Source organism: Tenrec ecaudatus, chromosome 8 (genome assembly GCF_050624435.1).
Source record: "Tenrec ecaudatus isolate mTenEca1 chromosome 8, mTenEca1.hap1, whole genome shotgun sequence".
Classification (NCBI taxonomy): domain Eukaryota; kingdom Metazoa; phylum Chordata; class Mammalia; order Afrosoricida; family Tenrecidae; genus Tenrec; species Tenrec ecaudatus.
In genome coordinates, this window is record NC_134537.1 from 161,135,245 (window position 1) to 161,147,268 (window position 12,024).

Here is a 12,024-nt window from a genome sequence, read left to right on the forward strand (position 1 = left end):
GCTCCTTGCCACTGCTCAACTGTGTTTCATGAAGACCCCTGAGAAACAGAGGAGACCTGCCCTAAAGGGGTTTAGTGGCTGTAATCTTGCCCCATTGGCACCAAACAATAGTAGTCATTTCTTTTTTTTTGTTTGTTTATTATTTTATTAGGGACTCATATACCTCCCATCACAATCCATACATACATCAATTGTGTAAAGCATATTTGTACATTCGTTACCCTTATCATTCTCAAAACATTTGCTCTCCACCCAAGGCCCTGGCATCAGATCCTCATTTTTCCCCTCCCTCCCCACTCCTCTCTCCCTCATGAACCCCTGATAATTTATAAATTATTATTTTGTCATATCTTGCTCTGTCCCACTCTCCCCCCCCTCTTTTCTGTTGTATGTCCCCCGGGGAGGAGGTTACATGTAGATCCTTGAAATAGGTTCCCCCTTTCCAACCCACCCTCCATGCCCTCCCAGTATTGCCACTCACACCACCGGTCCTGAGGGGATCATCTGCCCTGGATTCCCTATGTTTCCAGTTCCCATCTGTACCAGTGTACCTCCTCTGTTCTAGTCAGACTTGCAAGGTAGGATTCGGATCATGACAGTGGGAGGTGGGGGAAGGAAGCTTTTAGGATCTAGAGGAAAGTTGTATTTTTGATCATTGCTACGTCGCATCCTGCCTGTCTCATCTCCTCCCCAAGACCCTTCGGTAAGGGGATGTCCAGTGGCCTACACATGGGCTTTGGGTTTCCACCCCACACTCCCCTGCTCATTCACTATGGTAAGCTTTTTGTTCTGATGATGCCTGATACCTGATCCCTTGACACCTGTGACCACACAGGCTGGTGTACTTCTTCCATGTGGGCTTTGTTGCTTCTGAACTAGATGGCCGCTTGTTTACCTTCAAGCCTTTAAGACCCCAGATGCTATATCTTTTGATAGCCGGGCACCATCAGCTTTCGTCACCACATTTGCTTATGCACCCATTTGTCTTCAGCGATCATATCAGGAGGTGAGCACAAAATGATACGATTTTTTTGTTCTTTGATGCCTGATAACTGATCACTTCAGCACCTAGTGGTCACACAGGCTGATGTGCTTCTTCCATGTGGCCTTTATTGCTTCTGAGTCAGATGGCCACTTGTTTACCTTCAAGCCTTTAAGACCCCAGATGCTATCTCTTTTGATAGCCGGGCACCATCAGCTTTCTTCATCACATTTAGTTGTTCACCCACTTTGTCTTCAGTGGTTGTGTCAGGAAGGTGAGCATCATAGAATGCCAATTTAATAGAAGAAAGTATTCTTGCATTGAGGGAGTACTTGAGTAGAGGCCCAATGTCCTTCTGCTACCTTAATACTAACCTTATAAATATATGCACATAGATCTATTTCCTGATCCTCATGTATAAATATATTTGCATATGTACATGTCTTTATCTAGACCCTTTATAGATGCCCTCTGCCTCCCAGCTCTTTCCTCTATTTCTTTTGACTTCCCTCCTGTCCCACTATCATGCTCAGTCCCCACCAGGGTTTCAGCAGTTCCTCTTAGTTACATTACCCTTGATCATGCCCTACCAGGCCTCCCACACCCTTCTCTCCACTGATTTGGATCGCTTGTTGTTCCCTTGTCCCTGGGTTTATTAACACCACTACCTTTCCCCCCACCTCCCCGTCTCCCATGCCCCCTCGGAACTATTGGTCCCATTGTTTTCTCCTCCGATTGTTCATCCAGCCTATCTTATTTAGACAGACCTGCAGCGATAGCAATGTGGATAAAAACAAGACAGAGTACAACCAAGCAAAAATATACAGCAAAACAACAACAACCAATGACAAAAACAAAACACAACAAGAAAGAAAAGCGTGTCGTTAGTTCAAGGATTGTTTGTTGGCCTTTAGGAGTGTTTTCCAGTCCAGTCTGTTGGGGCAACATGCCCTGACCCCAAAGTCCACATTCAGCATTCCCTGGGGATCTCACCACTTCATTCCCTTGTTGTTCTGTTGCACCCCCTTGATGTTTTGACTCGGTGTGGCGGATCCAATCGGGTGCAATTCCCTCACTGTGTCTCCGGTGTTGTCACCTGTAGGGCTAGGGATCAGTGAGGGACGTCATGTCTCATAGTGGGGCCAGCCATGTGGTCCTCTGTCTCGACTGGCTGTTCTATTTGGGAACATCAACCTCCTGGCCTGGTGGGCCATGATGTGCTCCAGTCTCTCTTCCTCCCCCTTCATCTGCTCCCGTGTGCTGCGATCAGATCTGTCCCTTTTCCAGAGCTGTAGATTCAGTGCCGTCCTTTGATATAAATTCTTCTGAGGGGAAGGGCAGATGTTCCCTTAGTAGTTGGGGTTGGGGCCGGCCCCCCCAAACGTCTCCACTGGTTCCCCACTCCACGCGGCATGTTGCATTCACATATTGGAGCATCGGGTTGAAGTCTGGTCCCTCTTTCCCTGTGGAGACACAAACAATACCCTCCCCTTGGGTGGGTTAGTGCCCTGTTCCCCCTCTACCCTTTTATTATTTTTTTTCCTTTTCCCACCTCCTTTTTTATTTGTCAACCATGTGTATCCCTGTATTTGGTCTGGTCCCCGCCATACCACCTGGTCCTCACCCCAGGAATATTTGTATACCGTAGCTTTTTCCCTATGCCCCATTTGCCTTTTTTTTTTTTTAAGCTTATCTCGGCAGCCTTTGAAGTCTTTCTAAATGTAAGTCAATGCTATCTTTAGGTCTGCTTTCTCTTTTTGCCCTCTGGGTGAGGTTGTTCTATGTGGCGGTCTCTTATTTATGCTTGGTGAGTGTTGTTCTTCTGCCCATACTGGGTCAGGAAGGATCTTTGGTAGGGTTGGGTTTCTTCTAATGTATTCTTTGAGTTTTTCCTTGTCTGGGAAGACACTTACTTCTCCATCGATCTAGATCGATAATTTGGCTGGGTAGAGTATTCTTAGGTTTGCGTTGTTTTCCTTCAATTTTTGGAATATGTTACTCCACTCTCTCCTCTTCCTCAATTTCTGCTGATAGGTCTGAGCATATTCTTATTTGGGAACCATTATATGTGATTACTTGTTTTTCTCTAGCTGCTCTCATGATTTTCTCCTTTTCCTCAAAGTTGGATAATTTAACTATTATGTTTCTTGGTGACTTCTTCTTGGGGTTCTTTCATCCTCCTGAATGGTTGCCTGGTTTTCATTCATTAGGCTGGGGAAGCTTTCCTCCAAGAATTCTCTCATTATTGTTGTAGATGACTTCTTTGTTGTGTCTTCCTCCGGTAAGCCAATAATGCTAATGTTGTTCTGCTTCATAGCATCAGACATAGCTCTTAAGTTTTCTTCAGCTTCTCTGATGATCTTATTAGATTTTTGTTTGCATTTGTTAAGGTCTGCTTAGCTGTCACTGATGTGGTTCTCTGATTCCTCCAGTTGCTTCTCAGGGTCCATGAGTGTGCTACTGGTTTTTGTTATCTCCTCCCTAAGCGCCTGTATTTCTCTTTGATTTATGGCTTTTACCTCTTCTATCATTTCATCCCTTTTCTGTATTGTTTCCCTCACATCCTCTATGACTCCAAGTAGCATTCTGAAAATTTCTTTTTGTGGCAGCTCAATGTCTGCTTCCTCTGTGCATGTCATTATGTTCAGGACATCTTCTGGCATTGCCTTTTGTTTCTCCCGGGTTTTTTTGTTGAGGTCGTTGGGGCTGATGGTTGTTTGGTGTTGTGTTGTTTTATATGAGCCAGGTGCCATTTTCCATGGAGTTGAAGAGCACTGGCTCTCTCTGGGAGACTTGTAGGAGTGCTTCTTCGAACGGCCTATAGCTTATTTCACTATGGAATTAACCTATTACGTTATCCTCCTGTGGCTTCCCTCTCAGGAGTGACCCAGAAGGGTTGCCTGCTTTGGTGTTGTGGAGGTTGGGCAGAGGTTCCTGCTGCAGCCTGGAGCGTTGGCCGAGCTGTCTTATGCCCCCAGGCAGGAATTGCCCAGTAAGAAGTTGATCAGAGTATCCCCTGGTGGGAGTCAGCAGGGCTTTTCCCAGCCTATCTAGCTACATAGGGTGTAGCTCGCCTAGCTGGGTGTGGCACAGGCTAAGAGGAGTGGCCTGGAGGTTAGCAGTAGAATGTGAGACCAAGAAGAGACAAAAAAAGTTAAAAAGCAAGCCCATTGAGCCTGAGGATTTTATTTTTTTATCTCCCTGGACAGCTAGAGTATACTCAAATGTAATTGTCTCTCATAGTCACTGGGCTGTAGTTCCTTGCTATTTAAAGCTGACTCTTGCTACAGCGGGTCTTTGTTATGCTAAAAGCTGAGTTCTGACATTCCTTAGCTAGGTTGCTTCTTATGGTGATTTATGTTAAGGACCTCCCTTAGGTGTTGGGCAACCAGATTTGGGTTTGAGTTTTAAACCAATAATGTGTATTTCACCCCCTTTGGGGTTTTGTTGTTGTTGTTTTTTGCTTGTGATGTGCTCCAATCCAGTCAGGTTGGTGGGGGGGGGGGGAAATCCAGCTTATTATGGGGGTTATTTCCTACTCAGCCAATTGGAACTACATTTGCTACCTGGACTCCCAACTTTCTGCTTATTTTCTCCCACACCGCGATCTTCCTAAAGTAATACAATATTTTTTCTTTTACTCTAAATTATGGCTATCCACCTCCACTCCCCTGGCTATGGGCTCAAGGCAGCCAACCACGCGGAGAGCTCCAGAGTGAGGTTCCACTCGTGTCTGGGATTCGGTCCCCTCTCAGGTGTCTGCCTAGAGAAATCACTATGCCTGGGAAGGGCACAGCCGGCGCCTGCAGGCTCGCCAAAGCTAAAGTACTTTAAAGCATTCTTGCTTTGCTTTGTGAGTGGAAATCCCACACAAAAAGGGATTCAGGAGAAACCCTGGTACCCTAGTTCTAATTTCAGGACTCCACCTCCCTGTTTCCTTTGCCTTACCTTCTGGTCTGGCAGCAGGAGCTCCGGAGGGCTGAGTCCTATCTGGTCGCCATTTTCTCCTCCTTCCTCAGTAGTCATTTCTTTAAAAGTCTTTTTGCTATTTGTTTGTTTTTCACCAAACCTTTCGGGGGCTCATCCAGACATCGAGCCATTCCATATGCAGTTCAATCATAGCAGGCAGTGTTGTATAATTACTACCACACACAGTTTCCAAACACTTATTTCCTTCTTGAACTCCTTGATATCAGCTCTCCCTTACCCCCCCCCCCACATCCCCAATGTACCCCCATCAGTCTCTGTTCTAATTGTTGTCTCCAGAGATTCGGCGAACCTGCATTTTCATATACCGAATGTGTTAGTCTGGGTTGACTAAACAAATTCATAGACAGTCATCTGTGTATAAGAAAGAGGTTTATATAGAAGAGCAATTGAATATTGAGAAAACAGTCCAGATCAAGTCCATAAGTCCGATATTAGCCCATGTGTCCCATATCAATCTATAAAGTCCTCTTCAGACTCACAAACACATGCAATGATGCCGAATGCAGGACGATTGCAGGCCAGTGGATCCAGTGGCAAATGAGGCATCTCAGCACTGGCAGGGGTCTCTACGTGGTTCCTTCAGCTGGAGGCTCTGACTGCCATCAGCCTGTCTCCATGTGGCTTGTCAATGGAAATGTCTCACAGGGAGTGAGCCTGTGTCCTGCCCCCAGCAAACTATTTATCTCTTTAACACCTCCAAATGAGGTCTTCTAGCTACGACCTGACTGACAGGCCAAACTCCACCCCTCCACTCTTAAGTCTCAAACTGACACCAGAGTATGTAACTACCACACCAAAAAATACATAGAAACACAATATCAAGAAGGCTACCAACGATGACAAAATACAACAGAGACAAACCCCAATATCAAAACAAAACAAACCGGAAGTGTATTAGAGGGGAGGTCAAGAGACAAGGTTTTAACTGTCAAGTCAGATTTATCATTTTAATCGATGCTAGTCATCTCTACTAGTCTCCGATAACCAGGTTAGTCCCATCCCTCAATTAGGGATAGAGGGAACTCATGGAGGCTGACTCCTTGTGTAGATCCTGCAAATGTACCTTGGGCTTCCACTTCATCCACAGCCTTCTGCACACCACAACCTCACAGTTTTTAAGCTCTGATACTACCCCCTCCTTCGGATGTAGATGATATAATTTACAATCCTTGGATCACGGATGTTGTTGTGCTTCTTCCACGTGGGCTTAGTTGATGTCTCATTTAGATGACTGCTTGCTTGGAAACAAGCCTTTAAGACCCCTGATGCTATTCTTTCTGATAGCCAGACACCATGTAATTTCTTCACCACACGTTGCTATTCTGATAGCCAGACACCATGTAATTTCTTCACCACATGTTGCTATAGCCCCCACATCTTCTGTTTTGTTTCATGAGGGCGAGAATTGAGCAGGGCCAAGTCCTAAGAACTAATTGTTCTTAGATTGTAGCCAGGATTAAGTGCGAGCCCCAAATCCATTCTTGACTGTGTTTTTTATCTGCTTCTGGTTTACCTTAGAGAACTCCTTGTTCATTGATGGTAGAGAATCTTATTTATCATCTCCCTAGAGCAGAAGGACCTTCTGTTTATAGTGTCATTGATAGCCCATGGTAATAATTTTAGAAACTATTGAGAAAGGGAGATTAACAAGTGCAGGCTAACTACATGTCACAATCCCTGCATTATTCACTGTACTAAGGAATAAATCTTTACATGACTGGATACTGTTTAAACAAACAATATGTCAGATACAGGTCTGCCAGAATATTACATATCTTAACACAGCAATTAGGGTATTGGAGAAGTAAGCCAATGTTAGTGTGCTTGGTGACAGTTCGATACTCTTGGGACAGCTGTCTTCTGGCTCTGCACACACCATGTTGTTTCAATCTTAAGGCCTCAGGTTACAGGTGTCTCTGAAGTACAGCCTAGTTCACCTATTGGGGTTTCCACATCACATCCCTCTGGTATGGTCTTCGGAGTATGTTGTGACCTTTGAAGATGCAGGATTCAATGTCTCAGTGTTCTATGGCACGTGGCCTGGGTCCCCAGGGGCGTAGAGAAACTAGGACCAATGTGGCTTAGTAGGAGGATAGGACCAGGCACACTCCCCCTTTAGGGTCCTTAAAGGTATTTTTAGTCATCCCCCACCCCCCGCTAGGAAGTGGTTCTCCCCCTTTATCTACCAATAGACATGTACTGTCTTGTCTAAGATCTGTGTGCGACCTTCCCCCTCCTGCCTTGACTTTCCCATCAGTCCCCCTCATCACTGGCAGGAATGTCGGCCAGCCCTGGAGGACCTCCTCATACCTTTGCATGACAGCCACTAAGCAGTCCTCCTCCCCTCCCCTTCCCCAAAAATCAGATCCCAGTTGACACGAGCCCCCCTCTGCCGAAGTGGCCTTCCAGACACACAGAGAGGTTCACGGACACCAGTCAGGTTCTCTGCTGAGCTGCCTGCCCGCCCTGGCAGTCCAGCAGACTGGACGGCCTGGAAGCCTGAGCCTGATCCCCTCCGGGACTTGTCCCTGCAGCAGTGGACTCAGACAGTGTTGGCCCTTTTGTGATCGACTACCTTCACGCAGCGTAATGGTTTCCAGATCCCTCCGTGTCAGGCGGTGCTTTGTGGTTTCGTCGTTGTTTTATTAGGGATGGGTAGTATTCCATTGGGTGCACACACCAAAGGTTTTTATCCATTCGTCCACTGATGGGGATGTGGGCTTTTGCCAGCTTCTTGCTGTTGTGAACTGTGCTGCAGTGAACGGGGCGCAGATGCTTGTTTATGATCTGCCTCTTATTTCTTTGGGGCACATGCCCAGGGGTGGGATTGCCAGGTCCCACGGCCTTTCAAGGACTGTGGGCATTATCCTGGAAGGCGATCACCAGGCCTTTCTAGTGTGGCACCACTGGTAGGTTCCAGCTGGCAACATGTGAGCTCCCCCCAAAACTTCACCGCTATTGACTCCTTTCTGACTCACAGTGACCCTACCAGACAAAGGAGAGCCAATCCTCGTGTTTCTGCAGCTGTAAATTATTACAGGAATAAGCAGCTTTATCTTTGTCCCTGAAAGGGGTTGGCAGGTTTGAACTGGTCCAAGGTTGACTAGAGAAACAAATTCTGAGAGACACTCATATGTGTATAAGGAAGAGCTGTATATACAAGAGCAATTGAATATGGAGAAAACATCCCAGCCTAGTCCAGATTAAGGCCATAACCCCGATATTAGCTCATATGACCACTACCAATCTATAAAGTCCTCTTCAGACTCAAGAAACACATGCAATGACACCGAATGCAAGACTATCACAGGCCAGTGGGTGGGAAGTCTTGTGGATAGCATGTCAGCACTATCAGGGGTCTCCACGTGGCTCCTCTAGGGCTCTGGCATAGCTCCACGTGTCTTGTCAGCTGCAAGGTCTCCCAGGGCGTCAGTGGGTGTCCCACCTCCAATGAGCCATTTATCTCCTTAGCGCTTCCAAATGAGGTCATCAGGCTGCCACCTGATTGACAGGCTAAACTCCACCCCTTCGCTCGTCAGTCTCAAATTGACAAGAGATTATGTAACTACCACAAACACCTAACCCACAGTGGCAGGAGGTGGAGCCCAGAGCCTTTGCATCATCCAGCCCGCTGCCATTCCACCTCACAGCAAGCCTGGAAAGGGTTCCCAAGGCTTTGTAACTCTTTACAGGAGCAGACAGCCTCATCCTTCTTCCAAGGGGTTGGATCTAATCTAGAATAATATAATATTATATATATATAATAAGTCCCAGTGATGGGCCTGTGTCTTTGAGCAAACTATCAAGAGGATCCCTTGGGAATCCCCACAGCCGTCACCATCACCTTCTGAGCTGACCTCATGGCCCTGACCGTCACTGGTCCGACAGCCTCCCTGGAAGTCACTGTTTGGGCTGGTCTCCTATTGAGACTCAGTCAAGCGTGTCACTGAGAAAATTTGCCTGTGCTACCCACTGATGGCAGAGACATGTGCAAACACTCTGTCTGGCAGAGACATGTGCAAACACAGTCTGTCTGTGTCTGTGCGAGGTGGACTGGTAGCAGCAATATGTTTTTCTGTGTACCCTTGCGTTCTGATGGACAACCTTCTGAAACATGTCATAAAACACTACCCTGCTCCCTAAGGACACAGGACTCTGGAATGTGCAGCCACCACCAGGCTGCAAAGTTATATGAGCTATTAACTCTGAGATGAGGACAAAGCTTCGTTCTCCTTGGCGTTTCCTCGTCACTGGAGTAGACAGATGGTGGGTCCTAAGAATTGGAAAATGCACGTATCCTTAAAGACACCAAGATGGATTTGTGTGTGCATGTGTGTCTAGTCTTGCGATGACAAAACCGAGTGATGTCTCACTTAGTCAAACTTTCAGTAATCCGTGCCCAAAAAGGGGGAGAAAACTCCCCGGGGAGTTGAGTTCATCCTGAGAAGACCTGAGCCCTTCTAAGAAGAGAGAAAACAGATGTTCCACTCAAATCTCAGGCTAAGAAGAGGCACTCACATTTGTAAACATCTAAGGCAGCGATTCTCAACCCGTGGGTCGTGACCCCTTTGGGGGGGGGGAGTGAGTGACCCTTTTACAGGGGTCGCCTAAGACCAGTGGAGAACACCTATTTCCGATGGTCTTAGGAACCAAGACACCGCTCCTCTCTCCCTCTCCAGGCGGGTCGGCCCACATGCAGATACACCCACATAGGAGTACCTGGAGTGAAGACTGTGTGACCCATGCTACACCACACTTCAAGACAAAATTTCATTTATTTGTAATTAAAAATAAATATTTCACAATATATAATTACATCTTGTTTTTGTGATTAATCACTATGCTTTCATTGTGTTCCATTTGTAACAATGAAAATACATCCTTCATATCAGATATTTACATGATGATTCATAACAGTAGCAAAATGACAGTGATGAAGTAGCAATGAAAATAATTTTATGTTTGGGGAGTCACAACAACACGAGGAACTCTATGAAAAGACCATGGAATTAGAAAGGTTGAGAATCGCTGATCTAAGGTATTCTTTGCTTCTGCCATGCCTTGAGAAAACATATTAATGTAAAAAAAAACCCAGGTAATCTTTCAAGTATCGACACTAGAATCTTTTTAGCCTTTTTATAAATCGTGTTTCAGTAAGCATCAAGATTGCTGCCAAATGAAAAACATAAACACTCCCTCCAATGTCATTGTCTGCTCCATTCATCTCCTCCTGGAGCACTGGCCACACACCCGGGGCGCCCTGATGGTGTAGTGGTGACTGGCTCCGTTGCAATCTTCAAGGACAGCAGTTCCAAACTGCCAGCAGCTCCCAGAGAGATGGGGCTTTCTACTCCCATAGACAGATAGTCTCAGGAACCCCCGGGGGCAGTTCTACCCTGTCCGATAGGGTCACTGTGAGTCGGCACGGACAACAGTGAGTTTGGTTTGGTTTTGCTGCCCACCACGGTGAAAACAGGGAGGAGAGGCCCAGCGCTGCCCTAAGCAAACAGACAGGGCCAGCACTCACCTCAGTGTCCACTGAAGGATGCACCGTGTAACTCGGTGTTCTTTCTATACCTATCTTGAAAGCCCATCTGTCTCCTGCAGAGAAGACATGCTGAGAATCTGTTCCACACCCCTCTCCTGTCTTCTCCATGATTCCCAGTAAGTAATCCTTAGTGTTCCTGCAGAACTGTGTGGCTGTCCTTCCCCCATCTCTCCCTGTCTCTCTGCATCTTCCCATTCATAAGGGCACCGCTCATATGCTCACTTTAACCGATACCATCTTTACATACCTATTCCAAGCATGGTCAGTCATGTTCAGAGGTACAGGGGTCAGGGTCCCAACATATCAGGATGGGAGACCAAATTCAATTAATAACATGTCCTGTGGCCATGAGGGACTTCGGGAAACTGAGAGAGTCTCTGGGCATTTCACGCCCTGAGCATCACGCTATCAATCCTCCTTCCTCTACCACCCTGTCTGTATTGGGAGGGGGCAGGGACTTGCCAGTGAGGCCTGCCACCTCCCGGGACCGCTCCTGAGCAGGTGATGTGCCCGAAGTCTTCAACCTTACCTGATTGGGACCAGACAGAAGGGAGCCCACTTCAGGGTCCTCATTCTCACATCTTTTTTTGTTTCCTTTCCCAACCTCCTTCCATCGGCTAAGAGTGTATTTTATTCTGACCAGAGCAAAGAAGGAACCCTGATGGTGTGGGCAGTTCCAAGATCCCCGGTTCAAAACCACCAACCTATCTGTGGGCACAAGATGAGGCTGTCTGCTCCTGTGAAGATGTACTGTTCTGGTAATCTGATGGAGCAGTTTCACTCCGTCCCACAGGTTCACTAGGAGTTGGATTTGACTCAATGGCAGTAAACAAACAAATAAACAAAGTAACCAACTCTGCCTAATCATGAAACATCCCAAATTTATCCTTTAGCCTCATCCTTTGAGTATAAAAGGGTTTTTGTGTTTGGGGGGTTTTAAAGCTGTTGTTCTGTTTGTTTCACTTGTTCACAGGATTTCTTCTGACACCTTTTCCTTGGAAGCCTCAGACTTGAAGTCTGAATGGGAGAGCAGAAAATAATGATGTTCCCATCACAGAATTCCAAAACACTGTATGCAGAACTAGTCAAGAAACATGCACAAAGTCCCTGATGTGTTTCTTGTTAATCAGAAGGTTACTGGTTCGAGTCCACCCAGAGTCCATCAGACAGAAAGGCCTGGCAACACTTCCAAATCAGCCAGCCATGGAAACCTTATGGGGTGCAGTTCTAGTCTATCCTGAGTGGGAACGGACCCCACTGCACATGTTTTTTAAGAAAGAGAAATGTGCACGGGATACTAATGAAGACTAGCAGAAGGAGGGAACCTGGCAGACAAGGGACATAAACCACAGCCCAGAAAGGCAGGCGCAGAGAAGTATAATTTTGTTTTGTTTTTGCAGTGACAGCTAGGTTGAGTTAACTGGGATGAACAAAGGTGGGAAAGTATTGATTCCAGGTTATGCCCGGCCAGCAGTTTGAAACCACCTGCGGCTCCGTGGGAGAT